The following is a 23859-nucleotide window of genomic DNA, read 5'->3' as shown; positions in this document are numbered from 1 at the left end:
CTGAAGTCCCTTGGTGTACTCATACTTAACATTTTTATAGAGGCAATGGATAAATTCAGAAATACTTAAATCCACAAACTGTTTTTTAACTAGCAGTTCAGATTTTTGTGAGAAATGGATTTATGAAGGTTGTAAAACAAAACAATATTGTCACCAGGGAGCTGAATTCTTGTAGTTTATGTATAACAACCAAGCTGTATCAAGGCAATGTTTTGCCAGATTTTGTATGCTTCTAAGGTATTATTAGAAATTATTCCTCATAGATATCACAAAACCCTTAAATAAAATTATATGATTAAATAAATTTTGAATAGCTGCTAACATTTGGTTTTGAACATTGTTAGCTTGCTTTGGCAATAGCATAGCTGGAACACCCTTTGTGTTTTGTATACCTGTGGTCCCCACAAGTGTGGTTAGGAGACAGCTCACTCAGTTTTATGTTGAAGCAGGTGTTTATCCTTCTGGTGTTTATCCTCAGTTGCTCAAACTTACATGTAGCAGTGGAAATGGCTGCTAATCACCAGGATTGAGGAAACATAAAAAGCAGCATAAAACTATGATTTTGATTGAACAGATCCATCATATATCACTTTGAATTTGCAGTGAGTGGGAGGGTATGTACATTTCTGCATAAGCCTCAGGAATAAGTTTTGTGCCGGAAATTTAATTATGGATATTTATATCAAGAGTTGACATTCAGGAAATCACATCGTTATTACAATAGTTTTTTACTGTCCATTCCTTATATAACAGTGTCAAATAGAGCTATTAAGAAGAAGAAGATATTAAAAACCCACCACAAAACACCAGCAGCTGCAAGTTGAAAGAATAGATTAATGAATTACATGTTAAGCACGGCACAGTTTTTAAATGCATAAATGTGTATGATTATATTGAGAATAATTGGAATGTGAAAATAGCATAATTTTGTTGATCTTAAGGCTGACATTTAATATATAATTTAAATTGAGACAAATCAGTTTTATTTTGTATCTCACATGTTTCATAGCCATTATTACACTTGAAAAATTGAAAATTCTTGTGGCAATAAGAATTTTGGCTACTTTACATTTATCTGTAATCAGTTACAAGATCTGTCTTTTCTTCTTTTATCCACTACTTCTCTCTCTTTCCATCCTCACTAGTTTTATCAATTCCTTGGGTTTGTGTCATTCATCTTCACCATACCTCTTCTAGTCCAAGAATTTTGATTTTTGCTTGCAGAAGTTTTTGGGCAGATATAGCCAATAAATGAAGGTTTGTCACATATTTTAGCAATTATTAATAGTAATAAGATAAAGTGTCATGTAATTCAAAACATGATAACAACCATTTTTTTAGCTGACTAGCCAGCTGAAGGCCATATCACCATGATATCTTTTGTACTACAGTTCTGTTAATAATGTTTCTCATGCTATAGATAAACCTTATGTTACACATGTATGTTTTGGAAGACTGTAATCAGTCTGTGAATTTCTTGCATCTAAGACTGAGGACTTGATTGCTGGACAATATCCTTTCCTTACTAACACATAGTGCACAGTGATTCATTTATGAAACGCAATATCCCTCATCATCTTGAGTTGCTTGCAACAGCTTTTGCCAAAGACTTACGAATCCCTAGCTGATGATTTTACTAAGAAATTGCAAACAATTATTGATGATTAATAAAAAAGAAAGGGAGTCCAAAAAAAATTGTGTTGGAGAATAAGAGCCCTGCAACCCATTTTCTACATTCAGTTCTTAAATGTAGGATCTCATAACACTATACTGTAGTCTCTGCTTTAGTTTTAATTCTCTCTGTGCTATATAATTTTATATTATGTATTTATACATAAATAAATGCATGTATTTACATACTTGATGTATTTATATACTTGGTTAAAATTTAGTTCACCAAAAATGTAATTTATGTCCAACATGAGTTTTATATAAGTGATTTTTGTATTTCTTATAAACTGTTAATATTGAAGTGAATATTTTAGTAACTTAATACTATTACAAGTTGTCATTGTCACAGTTGAAAAATATCTGAAGGTTGAGTAACTGTGAATAACAGAGACAAAAGAAATAATAGCAACTTAGCAGCATTTTGCCCAGACATCTTTTGTTACAGATCTTTAAGAACCTGTGCATCTTGTAATGAGCTTTATCTGGCGCAATGTTCCCTGCTTCATAAAAGAAGCTTTAATCTTGGCTTGTGAGCCTTCATGACTGATATTTTTTGCTTTGTACTTTTCTCTGCTGCCAAGGCTATGTGCTATATTGCACATGAATGTACACCTGGATTGAAAGCAAAATCTAAAATCTATTTTTTTTTTAATTTTTCCTCTTTTCATAGTTCTACCAGAAAAGTAAATGTTTATACCTAATATTCCTCAAATAAATTTTTTAGCTTTTTGTGTCAATAAGAACTAAGTCAATTCTGTCAAACTGTTCATGTTTTATCAGTTTTCTACTAACCTGCAAAGCTGAACGTTGTTTGGGAAAACCCAAGGTATGTGTGTTTGATTGCTGATGCACACATCTCTAGTTTGCAATGACATGCACGTTTGTGTGTGCTGAAATAGTTACACACAAATATATCTGTATTTTTTGTATTTATACCTGCATATCCTTCTCTACTACCTTCTCATCTATACTGCCTGACTCTGTAAAATCGTGTTAAAATTACATAGTCTTTTTGATCAATCTTATGGCTCTTTTAATAGTTTGTAGCTTGACAAGTACATCTGCCTTTTTATTAATTAAAAACTTAAAATGTGTATAAGGCAAAATCTTTGTCCTAACATGTATTGAATAAAATAGAGCATAAAATATTGCCAGTCTTAATCAGAACTCACATAAACAAAACAATGTGTATGTTGTTACGGTACATTTGTTTGGTTTGTTTTTTCTTAGCGTATTTCAGTGTTTATTAATTATTTCACTAATACATGTAGCTATAACTGCCTTTTGCTATTGCTTTCATGTAATGATGGAAAAAAAAATACTTAATTTCATCAAGTAAAGCCATCAGTTTTCAGCAAATGCCAAAATCTAAGCACTTCAGGTTCAGGTAATCTCGAATCTTTGTCTCTCTGAATATCTTAATGTTTGTATGTATGAACTTATACATAAAAAGACTGAAACTGTTTCATGGCAAGTTGAGGGCAATTGGTAGAGTGTTTAATTTAATTTGATAGGGTATCAACAGCTTGAGTCTAAAAAAATGAAACAAAGGTGATGATATCAGATGTGATATTAAGTGTGGTATAATACTATTAATTAAATTATATCAAAACATAGCTTTTATACTAGAGGTGTAAAAGCTGCAATTTGTGTACATTTTGGATAAAATCAAGAAATATGTCCCAAATCAGACTATATTTCTTCTTCCCTGATTGATTTATTAAGATTTGAAATTCCTTTTCATCAGCAGATTTACTTTCACACCTTTGTTTAGAGAATTAGAAAGGTAAATAAATTGACATTGGAGTGCACTTCATTGTTGGTAATATGAGAAGTATTAAGTGACAGAACTGTATTGTTGTACTGTGATCATCTTTCAGAATCTTGTCTTTTAATGTTTTATTTGAATTCTGGGCTCATACGTTTTTGGTTTTGACTGGGATAATTGTGTGAACCATATGCATACAGGTAACACCAAGATGACCATGATCCACAGCTGAACTGTGAAGAAAAGGTTCATTCCATTATTTTGCTGGCAAAACAGGGACACATGCACTGCTAAGCTTATGTCATCTTAGCAGGGGCAAAAAGCGCTCAGGCTGTTTCCTGGCTCACATATCAGAGAGGTCTGGCACAGGCACAGTTCTTCACAAGGCTGTGTTTTATGATCTCCAAGCTTCTTATCTCCCTTCCCCCCTTACTCGGCCTGTGAACAACACTTTTTGGGTCTTTTACAGCATTCTGTTATGGGACTTCTCAAGATACACAGAGACAGGGAATTTTCCCAGACTGAATATTCTTAGCACTCCCCCAGCTGCAAGGTCATCTTGAGTGAAAATAATTCTAAAAACAGGTCTTAATCCTCCCCAGTCTTCCAGTTTTAACCATTTCCTCCCCACATATGTTAACAAAAACCAGAAAAGTATTATCAAGAACTTTTTGTTGAGCTGGACCGAATATATTAGTAACAAATTGTTTGGTAAAAGGTACCTAAATATAAGTATAATCTCTTTGTACTTAAATGAAGAAACTGGATTGTCCCTAATATTCCCTATAATACAAGCCATTCCTTTATTCCTAGAACATGTATTTTTATGTGTCAATTCTTTCTTCAAATTCAGGCTGACAATGTATAATCTTGTTATGAATAGTTTGAAAGACTGGATCTTTTCCAACCTAAATGATTCTATGATTTGATGACTATATCATATTACTGAAGCAAAAGTACTCAGTATTAATTTAAATGTGGGGAAACTGTGTTATATATCTCAATAATACTATTTTTTTCCCTTCAGAGTTGTTGAAATGTAGGTAACTGTGCATATAACTACACTTGAGTGCTGCTGTATAAGGAAAACTCACTCATTGGTTCCTCTGGAGAGGAATGGATTACACAAAACCATTATGAACAACTACAGTTGTCTGTCTCTAGATTAATATTATGAATTTGCCTTGATTTAGGACTGAAAAGTATGACAATTTGATGGCTGATTTTTGACATTCACAAAACTGAGAACCAGAAAATTGATTGAATGGAGTTGTAAGTGGTGTAAGCAGAAGAAAATTTAAATATAGGTAGAAATTTGAAAACAGAAAAATGATTGATTTTGAGTCTAGTAAGCAAAGTAGCTAGTTGTGTCATTGTTTTGAAAGTTTTTCAAACAAGGTAGGCTAGTCTAATTATTAGAAAAGGTTTGTTTTGTAAGGTGGGGAAAAAACCCATCAGTGGTACTGCATTCTGTACTTAGTCATTCAAGCTTACACCTGAGCTTGACTGAGCTAATCTTCAGTCAAAGAGTAGCTCATGTCAGGATAAGCAAGAGCAGTAATATGTATATGTATAAGAAATCTGATCTTCCACAGATTTATTTTTCTCTTGTAGAAGGGCAGTACATAATGAAATGAAGCAGGGTGACTTAATGCTCAGAAATAAGTAATGAGCTCACTCTTCAGAAATGTCTGAATCTTCAGGGATTGCTGCACTCGAATTTCTCTTGAGATTCAAAACCCACGGTGAATAACATATATAAAGAATATTGTTCCTCAACTCTTAGCATCATACTTTTATAAGTGAAAAAGCTTCTCTACTGTGTCTTTATGCAGGAGAGCTCTAGGGAGGGTGTAGAAGTTACATTCATGCTTCTATTAAAACAAAAAATATTTGTAAGGGATTTCTTGTTTGTATTTATTGTTTTATTCCCCAACTGTGACTGAGCATAACAAGCTGGAAAGAATGATAGGAAGCTGTTTTTGGAAGGATGGGGAGGAAAAGATGCTATGAAAATGCAATGATAGAATGATAGGCTTAAGATGGAATATGCCTCATGCATGGGGAGGTACTTGTTCCTCATTCAATGTATTTAGGATTTTAGAAAGGGTTTTCTTTGGGTTTTGGTGGGGTTTTTTTTAATGTTGGTGTTTGTTGTTGTTGTTTAGTTTTGTTTGTTTGTTTGTTTTGGTTTTGTTTTGACTTTATTTTAAATCTGTTTAGATATTTTATTTCACAATGGTCTGTACAGATAGTAGAGAGAAAGGTGTTCATGTCTCCTGGTTTTCACATCTCCCTTACTTTCTTCTGTTGCAGAAGTCTATTTCCTTTCTATATCTTCACTATTGCACTACTACTTCACTACTGCCTTATTTTCAGACTTCCTACTTTCAGAAAATAAAAGGCATTTGTCAGATGTGTTCCCAACTGTTAAGGAAAATGCCTAAGACTGAGTGGAGGGGTGTGTAGGGAGCCAAGTGGAGCCTCCCTTGCTTCCCTGGAGCTGCCCTGCTGTGAAGGGTCTTCAATCTCAGCAGTTAAAGTTTCAGATGTTGGGAGTGTGACTCCTGGAGTGGCTCTTGGATGGTCAGACAGGAAAGTTTACTTAACAAAATGCATTGCTGAGCCTGTTTCTCATCTAGAGTCTGTTGTGCTTTGCAACTCAATAAATCATAGGTAATTAAATATTCTCATTTAGTGGCTACTTGAATTCACACTGATTATGTAATTAGATGTAATGCCACAAACCATTGTACAAAAACAGTCAATAATCTAAAGATAAGGAAAAAATCAGAAATGTTTACAGAGTAATGTGTAGGCGTAAGACTGTGGGATGAACAGTTCATCATTGCTCTATCTTGCATTTTCTTGGTATTGTGTACTTCAGTAAAGAAAACCTTAACATTCTCTTAAGAACCTGTATGTCAGATACTGTAGAAATATTCTGAAAAGCAAAAATACTGTAGAAAAGAGATGAAAGATTTTCCAGTGATGCTCCTCATTAGGATGAACTGTATGAAAATTGTTCTTTTGGTTACTAATTGCAAGTGTGAACCTTGAGCACATAAAAGCCTTTTGATCTCTGGCTGCTGGGTCACTCCTCAAATTTCAGGTTATGACCACGCTTGATGGCTTGCAAAGAACTGTAGAGGATCACAGTGCCCCTATATTGTCAGTGTCTTTCATACACTTTTGTAATTGCTACAATTTGGGCTCCAACAACAGCTTCTTCTTTCATCTTTAATCTACAAGTTAGGTCTTCTGCAACTGAGTGTAAATGAGCAATCATGATAGATTCTGTGCTGGTCTTATTTACTTATATAATTTTAAAAATTTATGAAATGCAAGCCTTCTCTAGTCAATAAGCATTATTCATAACTTACTCTATCAACTCTTGCAGAGTACTTTCTTTGATAATTTTGCATTGAGATTGTAATGTTTTCCAATGTATGCTGGATGTATAATGTTTGTCACTTTGTGAAGTCTGTTTTACATAAAATTTGTGTGTGTAGTTTGGAGTTTTTAAAATGATCAAATGTTTGAAAGATGGTTAATAGAAGATGCTACTCTAGCTGGAAGAATAACCATAAAAGATAACGTGTTTTTCCCCCCTCACCCTCCTTTTCTAAAGGAGAGCCCTTTATTGTTGCTAACGTCTAGAAGAAAGGATATTGAAATGCTATGCATCTCTTCCAGATACCTATCCATCCTCTATCACACTCTTTCATGAATTATTTACTATATAAATATAATATTTTCCATATAATATTTTTCTGTTTTGTCTCCTTTAGAGAAGAAGGTGAATTGATTGCCAAATCAGTTCTTATTGCACTGCTCTGGCTTTTGGATGAAGCCTAAAACCAAATCTTGCAGGTGTTTTCATTATAAGAGGTCATGGATTTTGCTGACAATGACATCTGCATGAAAAGATGCAGTGACTTGTTTATTTTATAGTGAATGTTAAATTTTACTCTAGATTATACTCAGAGTTAAATTTAGTCAGTCACACAGTTTAAAATAAATGTTATTTATTAGCTGAATAACCAGAGTTCAGGGGTTCAGAGTTTCTTCAAGAGATGTGTGGAGTGCTGGGCAGTGAAGATAAAGCAGCACTGATTGTGCTATTAAACCTGTGAACCTTTCTACTGGGGTATGCCAAATCAAACATAACATCAAAGCAGTTATATAATAAAATTTTTTACATAAAAATGTTTGCACTGGAAGAAGAGATATTTATCTCTAGAGACAGATATTTGTTTATACTATTTCAGGGTGATTTCTTGGATTTACATAGAATTTAGTCAAGAACTTAGTGTAATAAAATATGATGCTGAAATATTTTGGTTTGGATTTAGGTGCTATGGTGGTAGGAAATACTGTAAAACTACAATGTATTATGACAGATTATTGTTGCATAATATTTTAGATATGTAGCTCATCCCAAGATATTTTCTCTCCCTAAATATGGCAAATTGTAATGTCTCTGTTTCAGCTTGTTTTATGAAATGTGAAATAAACATGGATTATAATTTTTATCTTTGTAGGAAAGTAAGGGGTTTTTTTTGCATGATGCTTGTATAAAGAACCTTAAATTTAATACAAGTTAATTTATTAAGATAGTTGCTATTAGTTTCCCCTCTGTGAAAATACACTTCTAGAGAATAAAGAACCCTGTTAGTATTGTTTTCTCTCAGGCTTGTGTTCATGATTTAATGAGGGAAATAATAGTTGTAACAATATTAGATCTCAAATGTATGCCGCAGATCTGATGTTTATGTGTCCGGACATCTGCAAAAAACATGTTTAAACTGACTTTTATTTCTGTTTCTTAAGGCTATTTGAGGAACAGCTCACATGGAATACCAATATCAGATTTCATATTTAAGAAAAATACACTCAATTTTGTTTATAATGATACTTTAGGAGAAGCTCCTGTTATTAAACAAGGCAGCTTGATTTCTTTTCTGACTGCAGTTTTCAATTAAGAATAAAGTTTTCTATTCATGTGTCAAAGGAGAGGGAGGTAGGGGAAGATTTTTCTCATTAGCAAATAATGAATGTGAGTAGGCACTTGCAAGAAAACAGTGTATTGTACCTATATGCAAGGTTCTTTCTAGATGGAAAGAAACATATCCACTATGATTAAAAATGTACTTGAAATGCTGCCTGTCACAAAAAAATTGAGTTCTGTTTTTTGTTAAATAGTTTAAAAGTGTGTCTATGATAACCAAGTAAGAAAAACATTTTGACTTGACTTACACCATTCAATAAAAAGATTGTATATTTTATACACAAGAAACTGGCTGAATGCTCTGAGCATTATTTTTCAGAAGGGTGTTTTCCTACTTTTGAATGTTTTGGCCTGTTAATAGGTCGCAAAATAAAAATTCATTCTAGTATTAAAGAGTTAAGTTGCATTGTATATGCCATAGTATCTGTATCCTAGTATTTTTCCCTCTTCCATACCTCTCCTGTGCTTTCCTAGACAGGTAGAAAGATTGTAATGAGGAAAAGCAAGAGGAGGAACTCTGTTCAGAATCCCTGGATATGTGTATGCTTCAGTATAAAGGAAACCTGTGTGTATTCTAAGTGTGAATTTAATGAATGTAGAAGGATAGTGTAAGCACTTTCACCTCCAAACTATAGAGTTTGTTGGGTTTTTGGTTGGTTTGTTTGGTTTTGTTTGCATTTTTTGATTTTCTTCCTGGGTCTGGTTTATTGAAGAGGCTAGGGGATTAAAGATGTTCTGGCTCTGGAATTTAGGAACCAAGATACAGACAGAACATAATGGGAGGAAAGACCTAAAGAAGTAATATTACAAAAATAATGTATTGTCTTCTCACTTACAGTCATTTAAGTATTAAATAAGTAAAGTTCATTAAAAAGCTGAATATGAAAGCCTTAGTAATTCCTTAGTTGAATTGAGAGATGTATTCTTCTACTCCTTCAGAGGGCTGAAAATTTTGGATGGATTTTTTTTTTGCAGAATTTCTGCTTTAAAAATTACTTTTTGGTTTAATCAGCACTTCTCCCTGATGGAGCTATTCACTGTGACCAGCACCAGTTGAGAGAGAGCCCTCTTGCTTTCTCCCCTAAATGACCGGCTGTCCAGAGAACAATGATTTGTAGATGTTTAGCACTGTTGTAATTTTCTGTTGTAAAACCTAACCAGTAAGCTGTGAATACTCCCACACAAGTTCTTAAAACTGAGAACTGAACTGCTTGCTCAGAAATGTGCTGTGTTGAATGAGGAGTAGTAGGATTCCTCAGAATAAGAATGGAAGAAAAAAAATTGCACATAATTTATAAAATAGACTCTGAAAAATAATCTTAATCTAGCCTACTTAGCAGAAAAGTAATTAAGATTCCATAATATACTATTTTACCTCTTTTTATAAAATGCATTTGTAAAATCTCTTCTACTTGCTTCCTATGAAGGCATGTTTCATGGATTTGCATCAGGCAGAGGCACCCTGCCTGTCTATCCAAACATCACAATATTCTACTCAAACCTCTCACAACCTGCAGTGCCCTGTTGTTCATTTTTTGGCTTTCAGCTCCTGGGAGGAGCAGGTTAGAGACTGTCACAGAGGGATGTTCTGTGAAAGCAGTAACATTGATTTAGATAATTGCACTTTATTGCTTTTAAGGCTACCATTCTGACTTCTCTGCACTTTGCTAGATCAGATACAACTAGTGACAAAAGCTGTAACTTCTCCTCTGATTGCAGTGCATGAGAGCTGTTCCTATTGAATTTCTGTTGAGGAGTCCTCTGATGTTCCTGATGGGTTTTGCTAGGACAGTAGGTAAAACCTGAAAGGATTCATTGCACAGTGCAGAATTTTATAAACTTTATTACAGTTTGGTTCAAATGATGCACAGTAATTGAATAGAAGGAATGAGAAATCATTAAGACTAGACATCATTTGCAAAAAATTGTATTTGGAAATGGGACTTCCAGTTTAACAAAACGTGGAAGTTGTTGTTTGATCATGGCCTATGAGCTTGTTTCAATCCTAAACAATGTTCTCCAGATATCAGTGGATTATTTCAGCATTCCTCTGTAAGTCACATGTATGAACATGGAGTCAGAAGATTTGAGCACGGTTGAAAATGAGCCGAATCTACGTCTTCTTCTTTTCAATATATATAGTTTTAAAACAGTAAAAAGTTGCCAAGATTTATCTTCCTCAACTAATTCATTACTATTTTGTTTGGTTGACGAGAAAATGTAATTTAGCAAATATTTTTTTTTTTTACCAGGAAATGTTCAAAATTAAGTAAAAGCAGTTTTCTAAAAAAAAGAAAAATAAATCTTGGGGGGGGGGTGTCCATTTTTTTCTATATTGATTTAGTCAGAAATGGTAATCATCTCTTCCCATTATGTAAGTCAAAATGGAACCTGTTTCACATTGACTTTTAGAAAGATTGCTGTGCTTCAGTAGATAAAATAGATAAAGGGGGGGGTCTTCTTATGTTATTAAATAGGAATTGTAAGAATGTGATGTAAACCATTGTATTTGCTTAAGAGTAGAATCTATTTTAAGGATTTTCTATTTGATGACAATAATAGAAAATTGTACCTGCTTTATCATCTGTGGAAATTGGAATCCAGCTATTTCATTATTTCTTTTACAAGATTTTCCTTTTATTCTGAGGCTCTGTGGTCTCTTCTTTCTTCAGGGAATGCATACTAAATATTTTTCTGCAAGATTTACATAAATAGCAGATTTCATTCAGTGATTTATAAATTAACTAATTGTCTTTTGTTTTTATAGAGTTCTGTGTGCTTTTGGTAAAACAAATGATCCTTTAGGAATAATTTAATCAACTTAGTAAAGGCTTTAGATCTTTTAAAAGAAAGCACACCACTAAGGAGAGGGTCAATAAATTCAATAAGGCAAAATTCTAAAATCTTTATCTTTGCTTGTAATTTTTATTTCTCATGCATCTCTGGGCAAAAAAGACTGTCTTTTTGGAACCTTAATAATGAAAGCGATAAGTGATTGTTCATATGTATGATTCTCAAAAAATGTTTGCAACTTCTGAATGTATTCTTTGGACAAATGTTTTACCTATATACTCCCTGTCTAATATTCCTATAGTCAGATCATGTATTAGTATTCAGATAGCTTACTGTATCATTGTACACATAACTAATTATCATTTATGAAATTTTGTTTTGTGCTTGAAAATCTCTGAAATACCAGTGCAGAAGCACTCATTTCTGGCCAGCCTCTCATGGCACTTTGATTCTTATTTACTATGTTAAATAAAGAGATATTTTATTTATTTATGTATTTATTTATGCACTGCATGAACTGCAAGGGAATTTTCCCCAGTTTTCACTGGGACTGCCTACCACTTGTTTGCAGCTTGCAAAATGTGTAGGCCATTTATTTTCCTGTCAAGGTCTTTATTTCACTTATCTCCCCACCTTCTTTCCCCCTTCCTCCCACACACTTGACCCCAGCCTTTTGGAGCCAAGATTTGAGTGGTTGAGTATATTGTCACATTTAAAAACCAACAAATTCTTTTGGCTAGAACTTGAAAAAATTAATTGAAATTTGAAAAGGAAAAGCTCTGAAAATAATTAGAATTATATAAAATAATCTTTGGTGTTTGGATAATTGTACCATTAATCTGAAGTTTACATTTGTGAGTGAATATTTGTGGGTTTGTATATAGTCAAAATGTTAACTGTATAAAAATGAAAGCTGAGTTGATATAAATATAGTAATATAGGATAAAGAGGTTTTAGAGAGATGTTGAGCTGACTATTAGGGAAAATTAATTGTTATGATTAAATGAGCCATTTGAATATATTTAGATTAAGTTGTAATTAAGACAGTCAAATAATCTTAATTCTGATCTTTTTTAGTACTACCCATTTGCACCACAATCACAATTGTGATAATGCAATATTTCTGCAGATTAGATTAAAACAGTTTCAAAAAGTGTCTGTGTTTCCTTTTCCGCTTCTTGTTCTTTTCCGCTTATCCTATTTGGCGGATATTTCCTGTATGATATTTTATTATTTTCTGTATCTACTGCACAGATAGTTTGATGCTAGCAGCCTTCTATTGCTCAACATCTTAGTGTTTCTAGAGGGTTTTTTAAAAAAAAAAAAAAAAAAGATAGTGTCATAATCTGCTTTAGAAAAATTACATTTTTTATGAATGAAACTGTGCCCGATAGAGAATTCATTAGTTATAATTATCTGTCATAAATATTTATTTTAGAAGCATAATATTTTAAAGCATTATTGAAAACTATTTTTTATAAATAGTTTGTATTCTAATGCATGTTATGGTTAATAATTTTTTTAAAAATAGTTTAAGATTTAAAACAGATTAGGGTCAAAGTAAATTAATTTTGTAAAATCGACTAAGTGATGTTATAGAAAATATAGATATTTTGGTTAATCTAAAAGTTTTAACAAGTTTTAACATTTAGAAAGTGAAGTCATATATTGAAGGCATCAGAATTTAAATCTTTTCCTAAATGCTCAGTTGACTCACCTCTCGATTATTCCTCAAATAAGTTATAAGAAAATTATATAGGAAAAAGTAAAGGATGTTGTCTTCTGTTTGCAGGCTTGTAGAAGGTATTGCAGAGGATTACTGAATTTTTCATCTGTGAGAATTGAAGGCTTTGATCTGAGTCCTTAAATATTTGTGAATAAAGCCTGTGCCCGTTTTTAATTAGTATCAATTCCAACTGTGAGGATTGAAAAGCAGAAGGATAATATTAGTCAGCAATTGTAAGAAGATGAGAAGCAATATTAATATAAGTTCTGTCTACTGCCTGCATAGTAATTATTTTGGGGTTCTCACAATAAAAATAATCCCAGGTAGTAGAGAATCAGTGCTAAAAGTTAAGCAAAATAGGTGGTGATGAAATGTCATGTTATGGAAGATATTTTTCCAGGTAAATGGTATTAGTAAATTAAAATAATATAATAAAACCTTTTAATCACCCTGATAACAAAATAATATAATTTAGTATTTCAGAGTTAAGAAATATCAGAAATAATTGTAGCTGTATATCACCTTATGTTACATCTTTCTCCCTTGTGTTTAATATTTATTCTGTATGTATATAGTATTTATATGGAGACTTGTTCAGCTTTTTATTTTTTTGAAATTCTCACTTTATAGGATATGCAAAGTTCAGAGAGTAAGTGCTATTTTATTTTTTATTACTCTGTACATGACTGATTTCTCATTCATTTTTAAGTATTGTGTTGTGATCTAAATATAGAATTCTTATGTTGCCTTACCTTTCTTTAATAACAGTTATATTTATGGTTCCCCAATGCTTCACAATCCTAAATTTATTTTTATGGTATCATGAAAGGTGAAATTCCTATTTCCATCCTTACTCTCATAATACATGACAAAGTATGAGTGGTGGGATTTTAAATCTGAAGTACCAACTACAGATAAATATGCCTTCTGGAACAGTGAATATTTACAAACAGTCATGGGTATGTAATTTCAGTATGTTCAAGCACAGCTACCTTGGCTTTAGCTCCAGGTGGAAGCTCTGAGCATTTCTCTACGTTAGATCCCTTGGTCTAATTCAAATTCCCTTGTTTTGTTTGTGGAAAGGTACCAGTATTAGTGTCTGACATTCCAAAAGTTTTACTTGTACATTCGTTTGAGTACTTTGGTTTGTTTCTTCTGCTGAAATACAGAAGTAAAGGAAACTATAGAAACAAAAAATTCAATACTTGCTGCAGTGCCGAAAGGGTTTTAAACTGACTCTGTGGTAACTAAAATAACCAATTCTTCCAAGAAATTGAATTTATTTGTTTTCAGTATGTGGTTTTATTTTACGTGTGTGTATATGTGTGTATATTTTACATATTAATTTGCAAAAATCAGTTTTAAAAGTAGGCTAATGAAGAGACTTGAGCTTTTTCAGTGCTTGATATGGGTGACATGACATACACATATCAGTCAAAGATGACTCATTTGACTTGAAAGAAAATAACCTGACGCTTGGAAAGAAACAGTCACAGAACTCCTTAATATTCCTTGATCTTTGTTTTGAAGTTTTGCTTTGATGTATATTCAGACCAATGAGAAATGTTGCCAGCTAATGCTTGTACTAGCTTTTCCTGTAATTTGCATTGCAAATTGAATCATAGACTTACATTGGGAGGAAGGTCCTCTTATCCAACCCCTTGCTCATAGCAGTCAGTTACATCTGACTCTGTAGGTCTAGCCCACATCAAATTTCAAATTTTTTAAGGAATTAAATTCTTTATTTCTCCACTATTTGACCATTCTCATGTTATATTTTTTTTTCTTTATACCTATTCAGATTTTCCTGTCTTATATCTGTATTCTCTTGACTTAGCTCTGTGAACATCTGAAAGCTAGACAGCTCTACACTTGCTTGAATTCAGCAAAGGGAAGCAGGAAGTTCTAGAATCATAGAATCCTTTAGGATAGAAATGACGCCTAAGGTCGTAGGCTCCAGCTTTCCACCATTGATCATGTCCCTAAGTCCCATATATGCATGCTTCCTCTGAACTGCTTCACATACCTTCTGCAGTTGAACTCTACCTCCTCTTTAATAACTTGAATGCCTTTCTTTTCCTGTTAGGTTTTCTTAGAGTCACTTGCACATACGTGTTCATGCAATAGGTCAAGTTTCATTGGTTAAAGATATCTCTTGCTCCAAGAAAGAAGATATCAAGCATTAATAGGAGAAGCTAAAACTCTGGTGAAAGTGTCCTTATGGAGAAAACCATATCAGTATAACAAGATTGGTTCATCATTATCATCATGTGAGTAATAGATAAAAGACAGCCAGCTTAAAATGGATAAAATTTAGGTCAAAAATAATTAGCAGTTCAGAGGGATAGAATGAGCACCTCTCCTATGAGGCAAGATTAATAAAGTTGGAGTTCCTCATGCTGGAGAAGAGAATTCTGCAGAAAGATGTAATTTCAACTTTTCAGTACTAAAGGGTTCTTGTAAGAAAAATGGAGACCCTGTAGTGGTAAGACCTGGGATAATGGTCTTGAAGTGTGACAGGGTTGATTTAGATTGAACTTAGGGAAGACATTTTTTACAGGAATGGTGTTGAGGCCCTGGAGCAGATTGTCCAGGGAAATTGTGCATGCCCTATCCCTGGAAGAGTTCAAAGTGAATGGGACTTTGACCAACCTGGTCCAGTGAAGAACATCCCACTCTTTGGCAGGGCCTGGTGGACTAGGTGATTGTTAAAGGTGTCTTCCAGCCCAAACCATTCTAAAAGTTTTTTGTTGTTTTTGTGCTTTGCAGTGTTCTTTCTATTGAAAATTACCTAGTAGTGATAAAAGCCTCCTTCTTGTTTAGATTGAATGCTGGAACCCTTCTTTTTGGCACAAGATATAAAACACCACTTAAGTATTATTCTGTTCAGAAGAGAACCTTAGATCTGTATTTATTTGCTATCATCAAAAGAAAAATATGGCAGTAAGAAGAGTACAATTCTTATGACATTTGATGTTGTTTCTGAGTTACTCAGTGGAAAAAATGGGAACTATCCTGAAGGACATGGACTGTCTTTGTTACTTTTATAGAATACAAATATGTACATTTTTTATGTTTATAATTGAAATCTTAAGCTTAATATTGACATAGCAGTCAGTCACTGGAATAGATCAATGAGAAGACAGTTTTCATTCACTGCACAGCTGCTGTGGCGTTTTGTTTCAGTTTTAAAGTGGTGTGTGAATGGAGAGAGGTTCTATTTTCTGCTTTGTTTTGACTGGAATATTAGTTGGTTCTTGGATTCTTTTTTTCCTTTTTTAGGCATGCCCTGTACATTTTCTGTAAAGTAACTGTTTCTGAGGTGAAAAAGTTACCTATATTAGTTATAAAAGACCTCCCATGTGGTAAGAAAATGATGAAAGATAAAGTACAGCCTTGACTGCATTGCTCATCACTTCATCTCCCTGTTTAATAAAAAACAAATGTAATAAAAAGAGCAAAGATGCCATAGTAAATTAGAAGTAGAGCACTGGTGGAATTCTTTGCCAAATATGCCAAACCTTTAGCTTTTTTATAATTCCCTGTGATTGATACTAGATCCTTTTGTGCATTACCTGCCAGGTGGAATGAAGTCTGGCATACCAAAAAGGGTGGTTTGACATTAATGCAGCTTCAGAGAAATTAGATTTTCTGTAAAGTTTTAGCAGCACTGGGGATAAATACAAAGGGTTATAAGCAGTGTAATGATCTTTGAATCTGCAGCTTCATCCTATCGTGTATCCCAGGAGGCTAATGTAATTTCACAGGAAAAGGTACCAAGATACATCACTTATCTTTCTCCTCCATGCATATGCTATCAACTCTGATGTAATGCATTTACATTATAATAAAAAGAATTTGTCAATCAGGAAATAGATAGAAGCATGCATTTGGAGGCAGAAAGGAAGGAAGGAGAAATACAGTCATGTTGATGCAGAGATTTTTACAAATTCTGACATGCATTTAATTTATTAAAATCTCTCCTTTGAAGTATAAATAAAAAGCACATATTCTGTCATTGATGTTATCATACTGATTTTGCTAGCCTTTTATTTATGCAGTACTAATGTGAAGACTTTTATGTAAAGTAATTGTGGAATTCGGAGTTAATCAAGGTATTTCAATAAAAAATGTAAAAGGAAAAATCTCAATGGTTTTAAAAGCTGTGAATAGATTACAGCACTGGTATGAATTAATTGAAATGTAAATTTTCACTGTGACAGAAATAAGTTCAAAGTCTCAGCAGTTCTTCTTGTCCTCTTTATTCTACCAACTTTACTGGCCATGTTTAGGTTTTTTAAAGGAAATCTGTAGAGGTTCTAACTAGCTAAATATTATAATTAACAATTTTTTTCTCATTATTTTGTATTTTCAGGTAACATGCATTTGGAACAGGAATGAATACAGGTCAGGCAAAAAAATCTTTAATATCCCATCTAGGCAGTTTTTTTGTAATTGAAAGTCTAATATCAATATGCCTATTTTCTCAATATAATACCTAAATAATACCTATTTTCTCAACAATGTATCTGATCCAGAGTCTGTTTATTTGGTTTCACAGTTACTGACTGTCACTCATATTCAGTGTTTCTTTCACTCTCTAGCCACTTTGATTTCTATTTTTTTTTTTTTTTTGCTTTAGTGGCCAACAAAAGCAAGCCACTTTTTGGCCCTAATGGTAGAAATCACAGCTCAAAATCTTACTATTGGTTTTTTTTTCCCTTGTGATTGTTTATAGATTTCTGGTTTAAATTGTGTTCTGTATTATGTGAAATTCCAGTAATCACTGGCTGCATGAAACCTAGAAAAAACTGCTTGTTCTGAAGTTGCAAGTATCATAAAATTCTAAAGGGTTTTTTTGGCATAAATTTTGTCTTAAATCAATGATTTCTTAGGGAGCTATCAGAAGGAGGTAAATTCTAGGATATTTCCTTGAATTTGGGCTGTGTGAGTTCTGCCCACCCATATCAAAATTTGTTCTCTCTACAGAACTAATTTTGAGAAAGCACCAAGAATCTGTATCTTCTCAGTGACCATTAGAAATATTCAGTAAAATAAGCCTTTAAAATTCAGAAACAATTTTATTGGAAAAAGGTAATTGAATGATTTCCATTCTGCTGCTCAGATGGATTTTTAGTTCCATTTTGATGTGAAGGCACAAAAAGAATATAGATAAACCACTTTGATTTATAAATTTAAAAACGAATGGTTAAATTTGATTTTGCATAATGGAAACAGGAGCGTTTGTGTCACATGTTGATACTAGTCACTTTATGGCCCCTGCATATTCCAGTTATTTTCCTGCTGGTAAAATGAAAGTTCTGCCATAAGCATTTTTCTTTCATTTATGGAATTACAGGTACTGAAGTATAATTTAACTATGATGAATTATTGTTATTACTGTTACCCCAGAGACTCTTTGGAAGCTAAAGAAACGCTAGTGTTCTATGTCAGTATTTAAAATAAACAAGAAACCTTAAGTCTACTTTAATGTATGTAAAATACAGTCAGTACTTATAGATAGTGACATTTTAAGTCAGATGCTGTTTTCAGAATAAGAAATGTTTATAATCCATTATTTGTAGGATATGAGGTCAATGAGAAGCTGCAGTGGTTTCTGTTGTGTTTGGGTCAGGCTCCCTAGATCTTGGAAATCACTAGAAACTACTCCAGATATATTTTTAAGTAACTGAGCAATATCTGTACCTAGATCTACATAAACTTTGCATAAACATAAAGCTTTAACTTTGAAATTTTCCAGTTAGAATGATTAATGAATTGCAAAAATGCCTTCAGGGAAAAGATGTCCTACATTAGTGGAGAGAGAGTCAGACAAGACGTCTGTTTAGCTTAAAGCACTACCTGTCTCCAAAGGCAACACTGTTACTTTTCAACTAATATTCTACATGTCAAAACCATTGAAGTCTAGTAACTAACTGTAGCCAAGTGAGGCTGTAAAATTATTTTTTTAAATTATATTTTAAGTAAAATTACATGTAGTTTTGTGCACGTAAATCTTTGAAATGGCAACTTTTTGAAGCAATAATGGATTCTTATTTCTGAAAATTAATTTAAAAGAGCTTTTTTTATCAGTCTTTGAATATGATGTTTTTAAGTTTCTCTGATTCGTTTTCATACAGGTACAGTTCTGTAAATAATAGGAAACATGTAATAAAAATAAACCAGTAACTTCCATTTATCATACAACTTTCTTGTTGTATTTCTAGATTGTTTCTGTATGTATTTGTTTATTCTTGTAATTGCACAAATAACTTTGTGTTTCATTTAGAAATTATTTGGACTAACATATTTGTTTAGCACTAATTACAGAATTACTGAGGCCAATTGCATTGCTCTGAGGCCCAGTGGATTGCTTGGAAAAGTGCCAATATGAATAAACACCTTTTAAGTAAAATTTATTGAAGTTAAGGAGATGAAATACCCTACTTTAATATACTGGTCTGAATTCCTTAACGTCTTTCACAAGCCTCAGTTTCAAGACAATGAATTTGAGAAATGTTACAGTTATTTTAATTAATAAAAGATAGTGTTCCTGAGAGAATAGGTTTTGTCTTAGGTATGCTTCTGAAATACCAACTGGTCATATGTAGCTTTAACATTTTGGAAAGCAAAGCATTCTGTTAGCTGTGGAAGCTGTCTAAATGTTTAGTTCATGATCTGGTAGATTTTAACTTATTTTTTTGTTTTAAAATACAACTTTCACTTTAAATTCATATCCTAATAAATGTATCTGCAAATAATCCCAGTTTTAAAATAAAGATGCTCATTACACAAGCCATATATTAAGTTTCTTGTTTTAAGAAAAGCTTACTCCTAGCAAATATTTTCATATTTAGTGGTTTTGCAAGCATTTAAACTTTTTTTTTTGCTAACATCAAAGAATATTTTTGTACTGTTTCTTAGATGGATTATACCTTTAATTTGTGCAAAATAATAAGCACAAAACATTTAAGAACACCTTTGTAGATATTATTATCCAAAGTGCTGTTGTGCAAGACTGTAGTACCTAATTTTGTTGGTACACTACAGAGATAAACTATTTTTAGTCTATAAATGACTGAGTGAATTAGAATTATTTCAGCAAAAATAATTTAAAACCTGACCATGTAAATGACTTTAATTAATATTATAATTCAGAGACACAATGGTCATTATTTTCATGCAAACATTAATTATCTAGACAATATTTTCTTTACAGGATTGTTTAGTATATTATTATAATAATAGAGTTATTAAAGTTTGAAAAGACCTGTAAGATCATCAAGTCCAACTGTCAACCTACCACCACCACGTTTGTCACTAAACCTCATCCTCAAGGGCTATATCCACGTTATTTTAGCACTACCAGGGATGGTGAGTCTACCACTTCCCAGGGCAGTCTGGTCCAATGCTTTTAAACCCTTTCCAATTTTATTTTTCCTAATATCTAATCTCAGTCTCCCCTGGAAGAACTTGAGTCTGTTTACTTTCACCCTGCCACTTGTTACCTGGAAGAAGAGACTGACACCCTCTCATTCCAACCTCCTTCTAGGTAGCTGCAGAGAGAGATAAAGTCCCTCCTCATTGTCCTTTTCTCCAGACTAAGCACCCCCAGCTGACAAATAAACCTCAGCTACTCCTCGTAGTGTAAGGTGGAAGATTGATACCAAATCTTACTTTTTTTTTTTTTTTTTTTCACTGAACAGTGATGGTTTTCATTGTGCAGGGATGATGTACAAGCACTGCTTTTAAGTTGGATTCTTTTATTTTCATTTTAGCTACTTGGAACATTTTAAAGGTTGTGGGCTTATTAATGGTCATGTAAACTTATTGATAGCTGGGAAAACTTCATTATCACTGTACAGAGCTTTTCATTGGCGTTTTGCAAATAAAAAAGGGGGCCTTAATTATATTTGATGGCTGGAAACTAAACTAGGCTTTCTGACATGGTTAGACTGATTCTTTGGGTACAAAATGTTGAGCAAGACTTTCTGTGTAAACTGTCATAATATTCAGAGAGAGAGTTGTTGGTGCTTTTTTTCATTCTTGTAGTTGAAACAAAATACAAACTGCAAAATTAACCAAAGAAATTATTTTGTTCTTAGGACTTCAGCACTTAGGAATTACCATGCTTCCTTTAACAGCCAGCTGTAATGTCACATCTCTGTGTATGGAAGCAATGATTTAACACTGCTGCTTTGAAATGTTTCCTTTTGGGACTATGAAACCCTTAGAGCTTTCTGCAGACTGTTGAACTATAGTGTTACTCTGAAGATGTGTTGCATCATTACACAGAATATAAAATGTGTATCTAGTCCATGCTCTCTAGAGTAGCTGCCTCTCTGGTTTGACATACTGTAGTCTTTTCTGTCACCGATGAATGGCAGTTATGCAGGAACTCCTTTTCATAGACGTTGTAAAATAAAATGTCTGCCTTTAAATTTATAGAGGCAAAAAATATCTAGGAAAAGGGGAGTAATGAAAGGTCATGTAACAAAGAGATGATTGCAAAAATGTGAATTTTTTTCTTCTGTAAATTTTCTTCTTATAAAGGAAGGATGCTAGCAAATGCTGTAAGGATAAGGTTTCCTTTAGATTGGATGTCTTTCCTTTTGAGAGAGACTTTGAAATTACATTGATTAGGTGATCAATTGGTGATTGATTAACAGATGCTGAGTACACTTAGATTCTGTTTGGGTTTAATTGTCCATATTTTGTTTAATTTTTTTTTTTGAGTTTTTCAATGGTGTTCAAATGATGATTGTGGAGTTAACAGCTATCAGGTTGTGTAAAATATCATCTGGTTTTAGTAATCCCTGAACGTAAATAGTGGGTGACCAAATTGCTGGGGTTTGCATGTTACAGTTCTTTTTTTCTCAGTTTGCTCTAGGGCTTTATTTGCTCTTTTAGGCTCTTATAGGTAAAATTAAAATCTGTTCTATTGCTTTGAAAGGACTGTGTTGCAATTCAGAAATCTAATTTTGTGATTAAATCATTGAGGAACCAAAATATAGGCTTCAGCTGAAGAAATGTGTTTCTGGGGGTTTGGGAAGATGCTGTTTATTTCTCCATTTCCATTGTATGCTTTTTTCTTGTTTGTTTGACTGGTATACTTACATCAAAATCACTATTAATATTAGGATAATTTAATTAGGCATTTTTTTTTAGTAGTGACTGGTATCCTGAGAGGGTTGATAATTAAGGATTAGACTTTGTATACTCTTTAAAAATGCTGCATTAAAAAAGGACCAGTGGGGATTTTGAACAAGCTGTCACTTAGGCAGATGGAACAACTAAGTAAGAAAATAAAACAAGTTATGTGAAGAAAAAAGATAATCATAATGTTTCTGAACTCATGGAGTTTTGTGGGTTTTGTTTTGCTTGCAAGCATTTCTTGATTGTTTTTTCCTCCTGCTACTTTTCTTAATCATATGTTAACTGCTGAGCCAATTCTGAAATAATCTTCGTAAATACAAGAGGGACTCTGGTAAGGAAACAGTGGAAACAGTCGTGTTTCTACAGAAAACTTACACAGCTGTTGTGTAGAATTTTTTTCACTTTGCATTAAAAAACCATGAATAAAATTTCTTGCATCTGCTGACTTCTAACTCCTGTCCTTTAATTAATATCTTTCTTTGTCTTGAAACTGCAAAAAGATAATTCTTCTTTATCAATGTTATAGTCTCTCTCAATCTTCTTAAACCTAGTCTGCATGGGCTTTTCCTCCAGCCAATGAAAACCAGGTCCTTTATAGTGTTAAAGGTAAACACCTATTCAGAATTGCCTGTTATTTGTGATCCATCAGTGGATGGTAAGCAGCCACTGAGCCCCACTGCAGCAAAAACACTCATTCAACCCTCTTCAATTTTCCAAAAATAGTACATAATTTTTTTAGGTGTTATATTTTACACCTAAAAGAATTATGTACTATTTCTGGAAAATTAAAATTGTCCTTTTTGGGGCTAAAATATAATATATGAGGGTGGAGAAACATGATGGGGTGGAGAAAATCTGTTGACAATGTCTGACTGTGGAAAATAATGAAGTGAAATTTCTGCTAAGCAAAATAGTTTTCAAGATAGTCAGCACTGGTGTGCTGATCCTCCTCAATGTGTTCACTGGTCTGAAATCTTTTGTCACAAAGTGAATCGAGGAGCTTGCCTATTTGTAATGTAACAAAGCAGTGACACATGAAATATATTTAAATAGCCTTTCCAGTGCAGGAGGCTCTCTCATAGGCGAGAGACTTCTGATGAGAATGCTAATATGAAGATAGGTTTAGTAATGTGTAAAAGAGTACCAGAAAGGGAGTAGTCTTTCCAAGGAGGAAAAAAGTGAATTTAGGCTTATAACAATTTACCAGGAGTTGACTGTGCTAATCATTCAGTGGGCATTCTCAGTTGAGGTGTAACACAAATGGTCCTGAGAAGCAGTAGGGATAATGACTGATGGTAAGAAAGTGGTTGGATTGAGAAATGAGTGATAGCTCCTCAGAAAAGAAATATAATAACAGTGAAATTTGTCACGAAATGAAATCTGTATTTAAATTCTCTCTGGCAGAATGGTTAATAAGCCACCAATAATGGCTGCTGGACTTTATGGACTGTTGTCCATAAAGAGGTGAATTCCAGGAAGAGACTATAGACTCTCAGGCAGCACTGCATGTGCTGTTTTTGGAACATCTGATAGGCAAAAGAATTGTGGATTGTAAGGACTTGAGGGTAAGAAGAGTAAGAACTGTGAAATTAGAAAATGAACAGGAAGAGAAAAAAGGATAAACTTTTTATCATTGTCTTCCCTTTATTCGACTGTGCAAGAAAAGACATTATGTGCTTCTGTTTTGTTACTACTACAATAAATAGTAATGGCAGTCATTAAGAGATCGGTTAC

The 23859-nt window shown here is 33.2% G+C and overlaps 1 protein-coding gene across 7 annotated transcripts in view; it reads left to right on the top strand.

The window, feature by feature from the left end:
- Positions 1-23859, top strand: part of SGCZ (sarcoglycan zeta) — a 391151-nt gene that overhangs the window by 146262 nt on the left and 221030 nt on the right. For 4 of the 7 annotated variants that reach the window (XM_038136644.1, XM_038136645.1, XM_038136648.1 and 1 more), the window contains one exon: positions 17345-17376. The exons of the other annotated variants lie outside the window; for them this stretch is intronic. The gene's annotated coding sequence lies outside the window, so the exon portion shown is untranslated. The remainder of the gene's footprint in view (positions 1-17344; positions 17377-23859) is intronic. 7 annotated transcript variants of the gene reach the window in all.

This window comes from Motacilla alba, chromosome 4 (genome assembly GCF_015832195.1).
Source record: "Motacilla alba alba isolate MOTALB_02 chromosome 4, Motacilla_alba_V1.0_pri, whole genome shotgun sequence".
Lineage (NCBI taxonomy): Eukaryota > Metazoa > Chordata > Aves > Passeriformes > Motacillidae > Motacilla > Motacilla alba.
This window is presented reverse-complemented; position numbering and strand designations above follow the sequence as displayed.